Source organism: Lepisma saccharinum, chromosome 12, assembly GCF_977018435.1.
Source record: "Lepisma saccharinum chromosome 12, izLepSacc3.1, whole genome shotgun sequence".
NCBI classification, from domain to species: Eukaryota; Metazoa; Arthropoda; class Insecta; order Zygentoma; family Lepismatidae; genus Lepisma; species Lepisma saccharinum.
Genome location: NC_139240.1, coordinates 6,779,946 through 6,794,633, shown reverse-complemented (window position 1 = coordinate 6,794,633; position 14,688 = coordinate 6,779,946).

Here is a 14,688-nt window from a genome sequence, read left to right as displayed (position 1 = left end):
ACTTCAATTGTAATCCATGCACGTTGTTCTTCTTGCCTAAACATATTGTTAGGGCGCTTGCACTCTCGTCCTCTGCTTCAGAGTACTGTATAACATACAGTATACATGATGTATAACATCCAGCTGTTCAAACTCACTACACTTCCTCTTCTGACATTTCCTTATCAGCCACGAAAGGCTTGTGGCGCTTTGACACCCCTTTCACGTGACAGCAGTGTTGCCACTACTTTGTATCCATCCATAGGCGCCGACTCCATGGGGCTGAGGGGGCTCGAGCTCCCACCCCAATGTTAATGATGAGGGGGCAGAGAACCCCCAAAATAATTTTGCTTAAGAGGATCTAATGTATAATTTTCCTTCTCTTGTAAAGCTTACTCTGAATTGTGCCACATGAACTTAACTTTAAATACAGATTTGAAATGTTCTAGACCATCAACTTTGGGGGCCTGAGACCGCTGAACCATCAACTTTGGGGGGGGGGGGGCTATGACCGGAGACAGCAAAACACATGACTTATTACTATATACAAATATATTAAATTTATTGAAATAATCGAAATATGAAATTCTTTCAGGGAGCCACGCTGGTCTAGTCTGACAACTTCTTGGGATATCCGGGTTCGATTCCCGGAATTGATTGGAATTTATCCAGCCTTGTCTCCGCACCCAGCCTCATAGCAATGGGTACCTGAGAGCAACCCTGGGGGATGAAGGCTGCCGGAGCATGGTGCTGATCACATCACCTGCAAAATAGTTCGAGATCGATAATCTTTGGGGCCCACCACACCACTACGTGTGCCTTCATGGCACGGTGCTATATGCACGGGGGAATTTACATTACCTTTACCTATGGAACTCGCCCAGGATGATGATGATGATGAAGCGCGAGAATACATGTTGCCAAATTCTACTGAGTCTATGTTTTCGTTGAAAAGTAAGTTTATAGACATTCCAACATATTTATCACATCTAGGTGATTCACAAAGCACTACTTCAACATTATTTAATGATGTGGATGTAGACTCAGCATCACTTGAGAGTTCACAAGGGGATGTGAAATCAGTACCGGGAAGAACGTTTGCAATAAGGTCGGCACACTGCGACGAAGCAAGGAATTTTCACAATTCTCGCGAGAGTCACTGCGCGACTTTTTGCAAAAAAAATTGCAAAATTGAACTTTGCGGCCGCTTAGATTGTGTTTGGAATATTGTGTTTTTCTTCATACTGCATGGGAATAATAATTCAAATTATTATTATTATTATTGTCGCAGATCTTTGAGTGTGATAAATTAGCCATTTTTATTTTTTTTCTACAGCATTTTCCATAATATTTCAAAAGCTCAAGGGGGGGGTTTAAACCCGGTAACCCCCCTTGCGTACGCCACTGCACAGCAGTCTATTTGTTACAGCCAACAAACCAGAGAGTACATACAGGTAATGGACAAAATAATATGAACACCAATGCAATTGCAGAAAACTTGTATTAGTAGGGTGTTGGTATAACCAACCAAAGGTTGGCTATACATCCCCAATACATACAGGCACCACTCGACTCCAACAAAAGTACAAGGCTACTTCACTCCATGTAAAATTAACAGGAGTAGACATTCCCAGATATATTTTGATTAGCAGGAATTAGGCCTAAATAGTAAAAGCATGCTGAAACACCCAAAATATTGAGTAAATAATAAGTTCCTGACCAAAATTCATTGGTTATCAAAATGACAACATTTTGGGTGTAGGCATAATCCAATGAGCACATGTTGCATTTGAAGCAAATTTTTTTATTAGTAAATATATTTTCAGGATAACATTTGTGCAAGCACAAATTAACTTGCCATCCCTGAAAATAACCCCAATTCACAGTTATTAGCACAAATAAACCCCAAAAACATAAAAAAATCGATGTTTTTGTCAACAGAAAATCGATCTCACAGCACCAGTGCCACCTGTTGAGAGCCAGTGGAACTAGCCCTGACTAGACTGCCACCTGGTGAGTAGACCAAGGTGCTGTGGACCAATCAGATGGCCTCCTGGGTGTGGCTTCCAGACAATAGAACTGGGATAGTATTTATCATGAGAGGACGCCATCTTGAACTCACTTGTTGTTTAGATCTGAAGCAGTACACATCGCTCCAGCAGTTTGGGCCAGAATAGGCCATTGGAGAGAGGAACAATGGTGCGGACATTGTGTCCAAAGTGTGAAAAAAACCATAAGTGCATAGAACTCGTCCAATAGTGGATAAAACGGGACAAATTACAGGGTTTAAAGTGCCCTATAGTGCATGGAACCTGAAACCATGAAAAAACAGAACATTTCCAAACCACATCGTGTGGACAAAGGGCCTTCAGAAGACCAAGGTGATTTGTATCCAAAGGCATCCAGGTTTATTCAGCACATCCTTTGTTAGATATTTCCCTGGAACATTGCATTTGTAATTAAATAACCATCTGCCTTATGACCAAGTCATATTTCTAGTGTAAATTCTCAGAAATCCCCCCCCCCCCATTCAAAGTTGGAGTGATAAGTTTGAAATTTCCAAAGGCCCATGTGTGATGAAGTGGAAGCAGACTATGTAAGTACCATGCTCTTGTTACCTATTTGTTGGTTATCTATGTAAAAACACACCTATAAGTTTGTTCAGTGCTTGTGTATATTTAAATGTGAGAAATCCAAGAAGATTAAATGTGTCATTCCAACATCTTGGTTTTTTAATTCATATTTGGGTGGATAAGTCCGGGACGCGCGTCACTCGCTCCAGATTAAACAGGCTAAAAGTCCCTATGATAAACCAGCAATCATTCCTCGGAATGGATGCTGGTCAGCTGGGGACATCCTCCATGTTATGGTCATTGGAGGACAGCGTAGAGCTGCACGGGGATAAGTACGTCCAGGTTACAAAGCCAGGTAAACTTGTAAATTCAATCAAGCCCAAAGTTGGTGAGTAGGTTAGGTTCACCTATCCTATTAGCGGCAACGTAACCTGGAGGCACGGATCCCCGGACCATTCGCGGATCGCATTGCGTATATAGGCCTTTGCAAACCAAGCTGTTCATATTATTTTGTCCATTACCTGTATATACGTATGTGGCTGTTCAATGTTTAGTTTAATTCAAAATAAAATGGTATTCGCGTCTGTTTGATTTGACTTTAAAATTTTGGGTGCGTCAGCACTAAGGCTATTTTGCACCCGTCACGTTATACGGGGTCCAACCTCTTACCGTTACAAATAACAACTCTAACGTTGCATAACTAAAATCTTAAAATATTCTGACTTCAGTTAAAAGCTGAAGCTGTAAACTGGCACTCAGCACACATAAGGACAAAAAACAGGACAACACAGAATTATACTGGACATAGAGTCAGTAGCCACAGCCTCGTTTGTCTGCAAAATGCAGTCGAGGGTGTACTACGTGGAAGTGAGGTTGACAGTCGGGTGTACTACGTCGAAGATCCCCCCTTACATCCCGCAATGGAATTTTCGATCGCAGCAGTGGGAATTATCGAGAGCCACAAGGATTGAGGAGCTAAGGAAATACATTGTTAATGGACCTAGTCATGTGTTTGGCGAGCACAAACAGTGCAGGGAAAGAGGATACTTTTGTAAGGGCATCAAGGATGGAGAAAACAACTACATTCCTTCTCCTGCCGAATGTGGAATTTACTAAGAGATCGATCATGCCTGCTGTACATCGGGTTGCGTATCATTCTTCAAGTCTGATACACAACGGGAACACGAACACTGCTGAGTGGCGAAATTTGTTGGGGAGAAAAGAATAAATGTCTCATTTAGTAGAGGCTCTTATCAAGTGAGGTGTGAGGCAGGCGTAACTTCGTTCAACATAGGAGGAGAATTTCATTGCTATGTACACAAAGCCATGGTGACCGAAAGTCCAGGTGCTTTCACGAAAAAAATTGTGAAAGAGAGAACTGATACGACTAGAAAAAGGAGGCTAGAGTATCAAAGAGGCCAGCAAGAAAGGAGACGCTTCCTTTGTTCTGTTGAAAATGGCCCATGTAACGATTGTGGACCCCTCTGTCAACAAGGGGACATGCTACCTCCAAAGTACGAGGAGAAAAAGAAGTAATTTTTGGAGTCCCTCCGTTTGGCTGAAAAGGACTTGACAGAGCTGCAGTTATTAACAATAGGCCAAAGTCAGTGTCAACTGTGGCGACAGGAGAGAATAGAAAGACTTATGGCATCGACAACATTCGGCAAAGTCTGTAAAATGCGGCCAACAACTTTATCCTCCAAACACAGTGAAAAGCCCTCCTCTACACTGACATTACCAGGACGGCTGCCATGACGTAAGGTATAAAAAAGGAACCTTTTTTTTTTCTAAAGAATTAGAATTTAAAATTTTGGGAGCGTCAGCACTGAGGCTATTTTGCTCCCGTCACATTATATGGGGGCCAGCCCCTTATCATTACAAATAACAACTCTAACGTTGTATCACTAAAAATCTTAAAATGTTCTGACTTGTTAAAAGCTGAGGCTGTAAACGGGCACTCAGCACACACAAGGACAAAAAACAGGACAACACACACAAAATTATACTGGCCATAATGCCAGTCGCCAGAGCCTCGTTAGTCTTTAGTCCAGGGTGCACTACGTGGAAGTGAGGTTGACTTTTGGGCGCCTTTGAAGAAGGCCGCCCCTTACACCCCAAAAGGAACCTTTTGCTGTACAACAATTTGAGGAACAGCATCATCATGTGTCAGTCAGTCCTTGTGGATTGTTTATTCATTGTGATCGCTGTTACTTGAGAGCAAGTCCTGATAGTCTCATTAGTGACGATTCTTTGCTGGAAGTGAAATGTCCGGCTACAGCCAAAGATATGACACCAGTAGAGGATGTAGTCAACAAAAAATATTAATTTTTGTGCTATCACTTGCGACGGACAAATGCAGTTGAAGGTAAACCAGAATTAGATGTATCAGGTGCAGGGACAGCTCCATATTACACGCCGCCACTTCTCCTATGTTGGGTTTAGAACACTAAAAGGTATGTTGGTGCAGAAAATAGTGCGGGATGACAAATTCTGGAGAGAGAAAATGGAAGTGAAGTTACAACAATTTTACATGCAGTGTCTTCTTCCATAATTGGTCGACCCACGCCATACAAGAAGTTTTTCAATTAGAGAACCCCAGGACATCCTTGATGCCCTCCGAAGTATTAGGAACAGAACACAGTCATCGTCACAAGTTAGTTCTGCACCATAATTCTATTATATATATAGTTTACAGTTTTAATATATTTGTAGGTGTAGTTGTCAATTATTGTCTCCTAATAGGTTTTATGTATTCTGTGTTATGTAATGTTTCCGTGGCTTATGTGTACTTTCAATTTCCCATTTTAACGCTATTCCTCGCTCGCAAAGGAATATGAGTCAGATTGTGTGCAATTCGTTTTTCGTTTGTTTCCTTTTTGGGGGAAGTAATACGTCACTAGGTCATGTGACTATGGAAAGGGAAGCTCTCGCTTGGCTTGCGGAGCTCTCTCTCTCGTACTCTGGTAGCGGTTGGGTTCACATCTCGTAGCTCTACCTTGAACTGGTAGTATCGGTCTGCTGAAGTCATCATCTGTGTACTGGTAGTAGCTATTATTAATATATTTAAGTTTAGTATAAGATTCATATTACTTGATTTAGTTAATTAGCTTCATTTGTGCACTATTTATTTGTTATGTTTAATGCTACCATTACGCAGATGGTCCTTTCAGAGTTGACCGATATCCACTAATCATGTTCATTTGTATTCAATTAGATTTAGAACTTCCCTATTCAAAATTGCTGATTAATAAGATATTTTTCACGTAAGAATAATACAGAACATTGAACCAACCTTAATACGTAATGGGAACCACAATCTGATTCCGGTAGATTTATTTTGCCCTATATTTGTAAATTGAATGATTAATGACAATCAGATAAGTTATGCTAAATTTGTTACTTTCTTCCATTTTATGTCATGTCCCGTTTCTTTTTTGTGCTTGAATATAGCCTTTTTCTCTCTATATAGTCTTACATCATCCTTATGTTGCTTCAACCTGTCCTTTAGTCTCCTATGTACACACTATCACATTCCTTCGACTGAACCTCATATATATTGTAGGTTGTAAATCTGTTGCTATGCTCATCAAGAGTGAATGACGTCATACCAATTCAATTGCTCATTCCTTCTTTTTCAAAATATATACTTTTTCTTTCCGTGACTAATGTAACATTTATACGAGGCACATTCAGGACTTTCCAAATAGCAGTTCGCAGCACAAAATTTCTTCCATTAAGGAATTTACACACTCCATGTGATTTGATTTGATTTGATTTTAAAATTTTTGGGTGTGTCAGCACTAAGGCTACTTTGCACCCGTCACACTATATGGGGTCCAGCCCCTTACCGTTACACGTAACAACTCTAACGTTGCTTAATTAAAATCATAAAATATTAAAATGTTCTGACTGTTGTTAAAAGCCGAGGCTGCAAAGAACACTCAGCACAAATAAGTACAAAACACAGGACAACACAAACAAAATTATACTGGCCATGGGGCCAGTCGCCAGAGCCTCGTCAGTCTTTAGTCCAGGGTGTACTACGTGGAAGTGAGGTTGACTTTTGGGCGCCTACGTGGAAGGTACCCCTTACACCCCACACTCCATGTGTGTCATATTATTTGGCCAGTAATACATTTTAATTTTTATGATTTTTTTCCTTGTTTTCTTTCATTCAAAGTACCATAAAAATCAGAACATTTCTTGATTTTTTGATGAACTTATTTCAACCGCATTTCACATTAGTGTCGTTATCTTGTATGGAATACTGTTTCCATATTCAGAAACTGCAGGATTCAAGCTTCACAACGATATATAACATGATAGGGTTCCGTAAACATGAAAAATCAATCAAGTGTCCCAAAATCATGAAATGACCCTGTACGGTTTCATATTGGGTGCCTGAATTATTCCGTGCATAATACGCACCACAGTTTTTGGGGTCAAAAATTTTGGAAAAAAGTGCGCATTATACATGAGTAAATACGGTATTCTAAAGCTTATGAAATATTTTGTTTTACAAAAAATACTTCACTGCTCCTCTGCCTACAGAGTCGCGGGACCCATTTCTGCAACTCAGATGATATCATTAATCAGAAGCGATAGTTTTCAGGACCACGTTGTGTTCCACTATTGTAATCTTTCCGCCATATGACTGTGCCTTTTAAATACTTCAGAAATACAACCTAACTTCTTTTTCCTCAGGTAAGGTGAAGTTGGAAGATGATAGATCAAATATTGTTAGCGAACTACAGTTTCTGTATTTCATTTTCGGGCAACTAGAAGCAATTGAAGAAGAGAGGTGTGATTTTAAGAAGGCCATTGAACGTGAACGCAACAAATTAGTCGAAGCAATGTGTGTCTCTGAGGTTAAGCAAAGTGAACTGAGAAATGTAATTGAAGCTCTTAAATGTAGGGTTTCCAACCTTTCATTTGAACTAGAAAGAGCAAGAAAAGACCCTGTGGCCGAGTGGTTAGCACATCGCGCTGCGACGCCAAGGGTCCCGGGTTCGAATCCTGGTCGGGCTTGGTTGTTTGTGAATGTCCATTCATCAATTTCATCATTTCATCACTCATCCCCATCTTCGCAAATTAGCCAAGAGGCAAAAAACGCGAAGTAAAATAAATTAAATCAATCAATCAAAGCAAACAAGTAGGGAAAAACTTGTATCTCCTAAAACTCCTAACACAATATCATGTGTCTGAAATAACCACAAATCTATACTATGGACTTGTATATGCATACCTAGAATATTGAATAATAGCATGGGGAGGAGCTGCGCAGGAATACACTCAAAGATTGCTTACTCTACAGAAAAGAGCAATATGGTATATGTTCAAAATACCAATTAGAAACTCACGTAGAGAATTATTTAGAGAAAATAAAATTATGACCATATATTCCCTATATATTTACAAAGTAATTGAATATGTACTAAAACACCGTAAATTAGATAAGAATTCGACCGTCCATCAGCACAACACACGTCAAAAAGAGAACTTCCACATGCAAGCACACAGACTTGTTCTCTCAGACAAATCACCTCATGTTGGAAGGAATAAAATACCATAACAAACTTCCCACACACATCAAACAAATTACAGAAACTCACAAGAAACTGAAAGCAATTAAACAGTATTTAACAGATATACCTCTATATAATCTCAATGAATTTCAATAGTTAAACTGGATTAGTAAATTGAAGCATTTAAATTCTTCTGATATTGTATGTCTCCTATATTTGGATTTTCTCTTTTACAAGTTTAATATGTGACACTTATAACTTATAACACTTTATGTTTAATGCATATGCTTTATTTGTATTTTTGTGGTTGCATTTTGTTCTTTTCATTGTAATCCTACTCCATTTGTAATATTTAGTATTGTATGACGTTTTTCACACCCATGGATATGGGTCTACAGAAATAAAGAATTTATTATTGTTATTATTATTATCTTTTAATGGAAGTAGAAATACAATCTTACTTTTAAAAGTAAGTATAAATGTAGGGCAACCACATTTCAGTTTAAAACTTACAAGAAAACTACCCTTCACGTTACAACTTTTATATATATATATATATATATATAATCTTGTGTAGTAGTAGTTGTGCGTTTGTGTTTTTTCTTGTGTAGTGGTTGTTATGTGTTTGTGTGTCTTGTGCAGTAGTTGTGCTGTGTAGTGTGTTTGGGTTTGTCTTGTGTAGTAGTTGTGGTGCCTAGTAGTCTAATGTGTTCTGTTTGTCTTGTGTAGTATCGGTGGTGTGTATGTATGTGTCTTGTGTAGTAGTTGTGCTGTCTAGTATGTTAGTTTTGTCGTGTGTAATAGTTGTGCTGTCTAATTTGTTTGTGTTTGTCTTGTGTAGTAGTTGTGGTGTGTGTGTGTTTATATTTTGTTATAGTTGTGATGTGTTTGTGTGTGTCTTGTGTAGTAGTTGTGCTGTCTAATGTGTTTGTGTTCGTCTTGTGTAGTAATTGTGCTGTCTAATGTGTTTGTTTTCGTCTTGTGTAGTAGTTCCTCCATTCATATTGGGGGTTAGGCGTAGAGCTGACAACTCTGCACTGTAAAAACACATGTCAAGAAACAACAATATAAGGCCATGGATGTTCCCAAGGTAAAATATTCCGGAGGTAAAATAGTCCCCCGTTCGGATCTCCGGGTGGGGACTACTTTGGGAGGTCTCTGGACTAAGGATAAGATCTACATTAGGAAGAAATATATTAAATTAGGCACCTGGAATGTTCTGAGCCTTTACCGGCCTGGGGCATTTCAGTGTACAGTTAATGAGATAGTTAAGTATAAATTAGATGTAGTAGCTGTCCAGGAAGTTAGGTGGCCAGGAGAAGGGAATTGTAAAACTAAAAATTATACTTTTTTCTATGGTTGAAAATCATAATTTTGGAACAGGCTTTTTCATAAATAATAGAATTATCTCAACTCTTAAAACAGTAGAATTTATTAATGATAGGATATCATATGCAGTTTTACAGGGTAGGTGGTGTAAAATTATTTTAATAAACATACATGCACCAACGGAAGATAAAGATGATAATACTAAAGATGATTTTTATACAGAGTTAGAACACGTCTTTGATAAATTTTCTCAGTATGATATGAAAATTCTGTTAGGTGACTGTAATGCACAGATTGGCAAAGAAGAGACATTTAAACCCACAATTGGTAAAGAAAGTCTTCATGAATTAAGTAATGATAATGGTATAAGATTGATTACTTTTGCAACCTCAAAGAATTTAATTGTGAAAAGTACCACTTTTAAACATAAAGATATCCATAAATATACCTGGTCTTCTCCAGATGGTAAAACTCATAATCAGATAGATCATATTCTCATTGATAAGAGAAGGCATACTAGTATAATTTAAGTTCGTACACATAGAGGTGCTGACTGTGCCAGTGACCATTATTTAGTAATTGCTAAATTAAGAGAAAGACTCAGTGATAAATCATAAGCAACAAAATGTAAAAGTTCTAAAATTTGATACAGGAAAGTTTACTGATGAAAGAATTAAGAAAGATTACCAAATTAAACTGTCAAATAGATTTGATGTTTTGCAGGATTTAAATGATTATGAAAATATAAATGAAACAGACGTAAATAAGAATTTGGAGCACATACGTAATGCAAGAGAATCAGCAGCTAAAGAAAGTATAGGATACCATAAACCGAGAAAAAGTAAGCCATGGTTTGATAATGAATGTCATAATCAAATAGAAATAAGAAATCAGGCTAGACTTAGGTGGTTAAATAACTCTGATGATAAAAATCTAAACAATTATAATAGAATAAAGCGAGAAGTTAACCGCACGTTTAGAAGTAAAAAAAAGAGATTACTTGAAAAGCAAAATTAACGAAATTGAAACAAACAGCAAAAATAAAAATATCAGAGATTTATATAAAGGTGTAAATGAGTTTAGAAAGGGCAACCTAAAGTAAACTTGATAAAAGATAAAGACGGTGATTTTCTAGCTGACCCAAGTGATATTCTAAATAGATGGAAGAACTACTTTAATGACCTTTTAAATGTCCATGTAGGAGATAAATCAAAAGTGAATGAAGTCCACACAGCAGAACCTTTAGTTCCAGAACCTAACTTGACTGAAGTTAAAGATGCTATTAAAAGGCTAAAGAATAACAAAGCACCTGGCATTGATTTAATAACAGGTGAGTTAATTAAATATGGTGGAAATTAATTAATATGTCAAATTCATAAATTAATTTGTTTAATATGGAATAAAGAAGAAATCCCTCAACAGTGGAAAGAATCCATAATTGTTCCTGTGTTTAAAAAAGGTGATAAAATGAACTGCAATAATTACCGTGGAATTTCTCTACTCTCAACAACATATAAAATATTATCTAACATTCTTTTAACAAGACTAACCCCATATGCTAATGAAATTATAGGTGATTATCAATGTGGATTTAAACGTAACAGATCAACTACAGATCAAATTTTTCACATCAGACAGACACTTTAAAAAAAGTGGGAATATAACAAAATGTCCATCAGCTATTCATTGATTTTAAAAAAGCATATGATTCAGTCAAGAGATAAATTATATATTAGTAGAGTTTGGAATACCTAAGAAGCTTGTTAGTACGATAAAAGTATGCACCAGTGAAACAGAAAGTAAAATTCGTGTGGGTATTAATATGTCTGACAAATTTACAATTCATGATGGGTTAAAACAAGGAGATGCATTATCTCCATTGCTCTTTAATTTTGCCTTAGAATATGCTGTTAGAAAGGTAAAAGAAACTAAAGAAGGACTAAAATTAAATGGTGTGACTCAGTTGTTAGCATATGCAGATGATGTAGACTTACTGGGGGATGATGTGAATACAATTAAGAATAATGCTAAAAATATTTTTCAAAACTGCTAAAGAGATAGGTTTGGAAGTTAACAAAGAGAAAACTAAATATATGCTTACAGCCGAAACCAAGTGTTAGGTAATAATCAAAATCTAATTATTGATAACAACTCGTTTGAACCAGTTTCCAAATTCAAATACTTAGGAGTAATATTAACAAATGAAAATTATATTAAAGAGGAAATAAAAAGTAGGCTTAATTCAGGAAATGCATGTTACTTCTCTCTTCATAAACTTTTGTCTTCTCGTTTAATATCTAAGAAACTAAAAGTTAAAATATACAAAACCGTAATTTTGCCTGTAGTATTATATGGATGTGAAACTTGGTCCCTTACATTGAAAGAGGAACATATATTGAAAGTATTTGAAAATAAGATCCTTAGGAAAATATTTGGACCTATACGGGATGAGGAGACAGGTGAGTGGCGAAGGTTACATAATTTAGAACTACATAATTTGTATTTGTGTCCAGATATTATTAGAATAATTAAATCAAGAAGACTTAGGTGGGCAGGCCATGTGGCACGAATGGGAGAGGAAAGAGGAGTTTACAGGATTCTTGTTGGGAAACCTGATGGTAAGAGACCTGTAGGAAGGCCAAGACGAAGATGGAGGGACAACGTTGAGATGGACCTAAGGGAAATTGGTAAGGATGGAAAAGAGTATATAGAACTTGCTCAAGATAGGGAAAGATGGAAGGCCTGTGTTGCTGCAGCCATGAACCTTCGGGTTTAAGAAGGCTAGAGAGTTAGTTAGTTAGTTAGAACCTCATATATAATCCCTTCCTCTTCCCTTTATCTGTTTTCTTCCTTCTTCTTGTTCGCTATCCTTAAAATGCTGCGGCCTCCCTTTATGCATTAGAAACAGGAGGGGGAAGAGAAAAAAAGAAAGGTGGTTTGGCATAAGGAGTATGGGGAAACCCACAGAAAGGGTAAGCAAAGTATTGAGAAAAGTGGGCATAAGGACATACAGTTTCCAGGGTGCACTGTATGGAAGAGAGGTTTGCACTTTAGTGCTGTTAAGAAGTAGTGTGTTTGGTACTATTATTGGGTCGATAAATGATGAGCCCCCCTCAGGCAGATTTGGCTACACTTAAAACTAACTCAAGATGTGCATATGAGCTTATTGCTTAAGTGTGGTACTCTGTCTAACCCAAGATTTTTGTAAAAATGCCCTCGGGAATTTCCCGTGAAATGATGAGCCCCCTCAGATTGATTTGCCTACACTTACAAAAGCCACATCTGCCAGATTGTTGTCCATAAGCTTGTCAAAAATATGCCCCTCTTGATATTGTTTTGACTACACTTAAAACTAAGCCAAAAATGCTCATAAGAGCTTATTGCTTTTAGTGTAACACTCTGTAAAGTGTAATCTTATTAGCTACATCTACACCCACGCACACCCAGACCCACCTACACCCACATATATTTACTTCCGGTTTGCGGTTTGCCTACTTCCGGTCCACTTGTGGCCTACTTCTGGTTTATTTCTATTGCATCATGTTGTGCAACAAATTATTATCCAATATTATGCAATAAATTATTAGGCATGTGTTGTTTTCTGATTGGTTGCTTATGACATAATGTGATGATGTGTTATATTCTGATTGGCTTATTGTTTCAGATGTTTTCAATGCGGTCCGTGCTTAGGCTATATAAAGAGATTTTGCATTGCATATCAGCCAGTATTGTGAGAGTTGTTGAAGAGTACAGATGTGTTGTTGCAGTGCTCCTCATATTTTTTTAAACACAAAAATATTGCAAATTTATATAAATTGAATTACAAATCTATTTGATTTAATATACAGAATTTTCTATTATTCATATCAAACATATTTGTAATATATTGAACAAAGGGTTTATATCTGCCCCAGTTTGTTATACATGACACATGGTATTAGGTTATTGTTTTTCTAGGACATGCCTGTGTAAACATGCATTTGTGCTAGGGCAGTGCTTCTGTACTTATTCTATTTTTGTGCATGTAGGCTATCATCTTTATACAACCTGTCATAGGTTTATTAAGTATAGAGTTTTGATTTGAACCTCAAGAACTTTATATAAATACCAAAGCCAAAAATATTAATACACATACACACACACACACACTAAATATACAAAGCACACTGCTGAACCCAACTGATATTTTTTATTAAGTATAGAGTTTTGATTTGAACCCCAAGAAATTTTATATAATAAACCAACAACAAAAATGCCGAATCAAAAATATTGTAATCAATGCAATAAAAATATATCCAGCCCCAATTGGGCTAGGCACCAAAAGAATTGTGATCCAGAAAAATGCAGAACACCCACAAAAATATGCCCAAAATGCCATAGAAAATATAGCATGAAATATTTCACATATAAACATATAGATACTTGTTCTGCAGTCATCAACATTGCCCCCACAACCATCTTCATCTGGTCTGAAAAGGAAGCATGAAACACCTGTTAATGCTAGAGCAGCAAAGCAGCCACGCTATGAACCCATCCATAGCAGTTTTGCTGGCCAACTTATGGATCGCCGTTTTATATCAGAGCCAAGATGTGACATTAAGAATTTTTTGAACAGTATAAATCCTGATGTGCAGGCAATTCTAAATGCACAAAATGGCTCTTATAAGCTGTCCCTCAAATTGTTTACACAATATAAGAAAACAAATGGCACAAATTTTACACAGCCCCACATAACAGAAACTGTAGCTATATATTCAAATACAAATTCAGACAAAATAATAAGCAGTTTGATAGATCAATTGAATAATAAACACTCTGAATTTGCAGCAAAAGAATCAGGATGGAGCCTATGCGGAACTCCACACAAGTTATATATTAATATTTCTGAATTCAGCCCATTAGAGGAATCTACATATCTGCTATTACCTGCCAATATTAAAAACAAAACAGCCGTGGTTAACATAGAAAATAATGATGAGAAATGCTTTCTGTGGTGTATTTTAGCTGCTTTGTATCCAGGTTCAAGGAATCCTGAGAGATTAACTTATTATAAACAACATGAACATGATTTTGATGATGCAATGGACGGCTTAGAATATCCAATGTCTGTTCAGAATATTGATAAATTTGAAAAAAAAAAGGCCAGGGATATCAATGGTAAACAATTATCTATTAATGTATTTATTTGTTCTACTGGCCGTGGCAATTGCTTGATAGCACCTCTCAGAATCAGTACACTTGATGATGATTCTGCTGTCCCGATTGATCTGCTCTTAATTGAA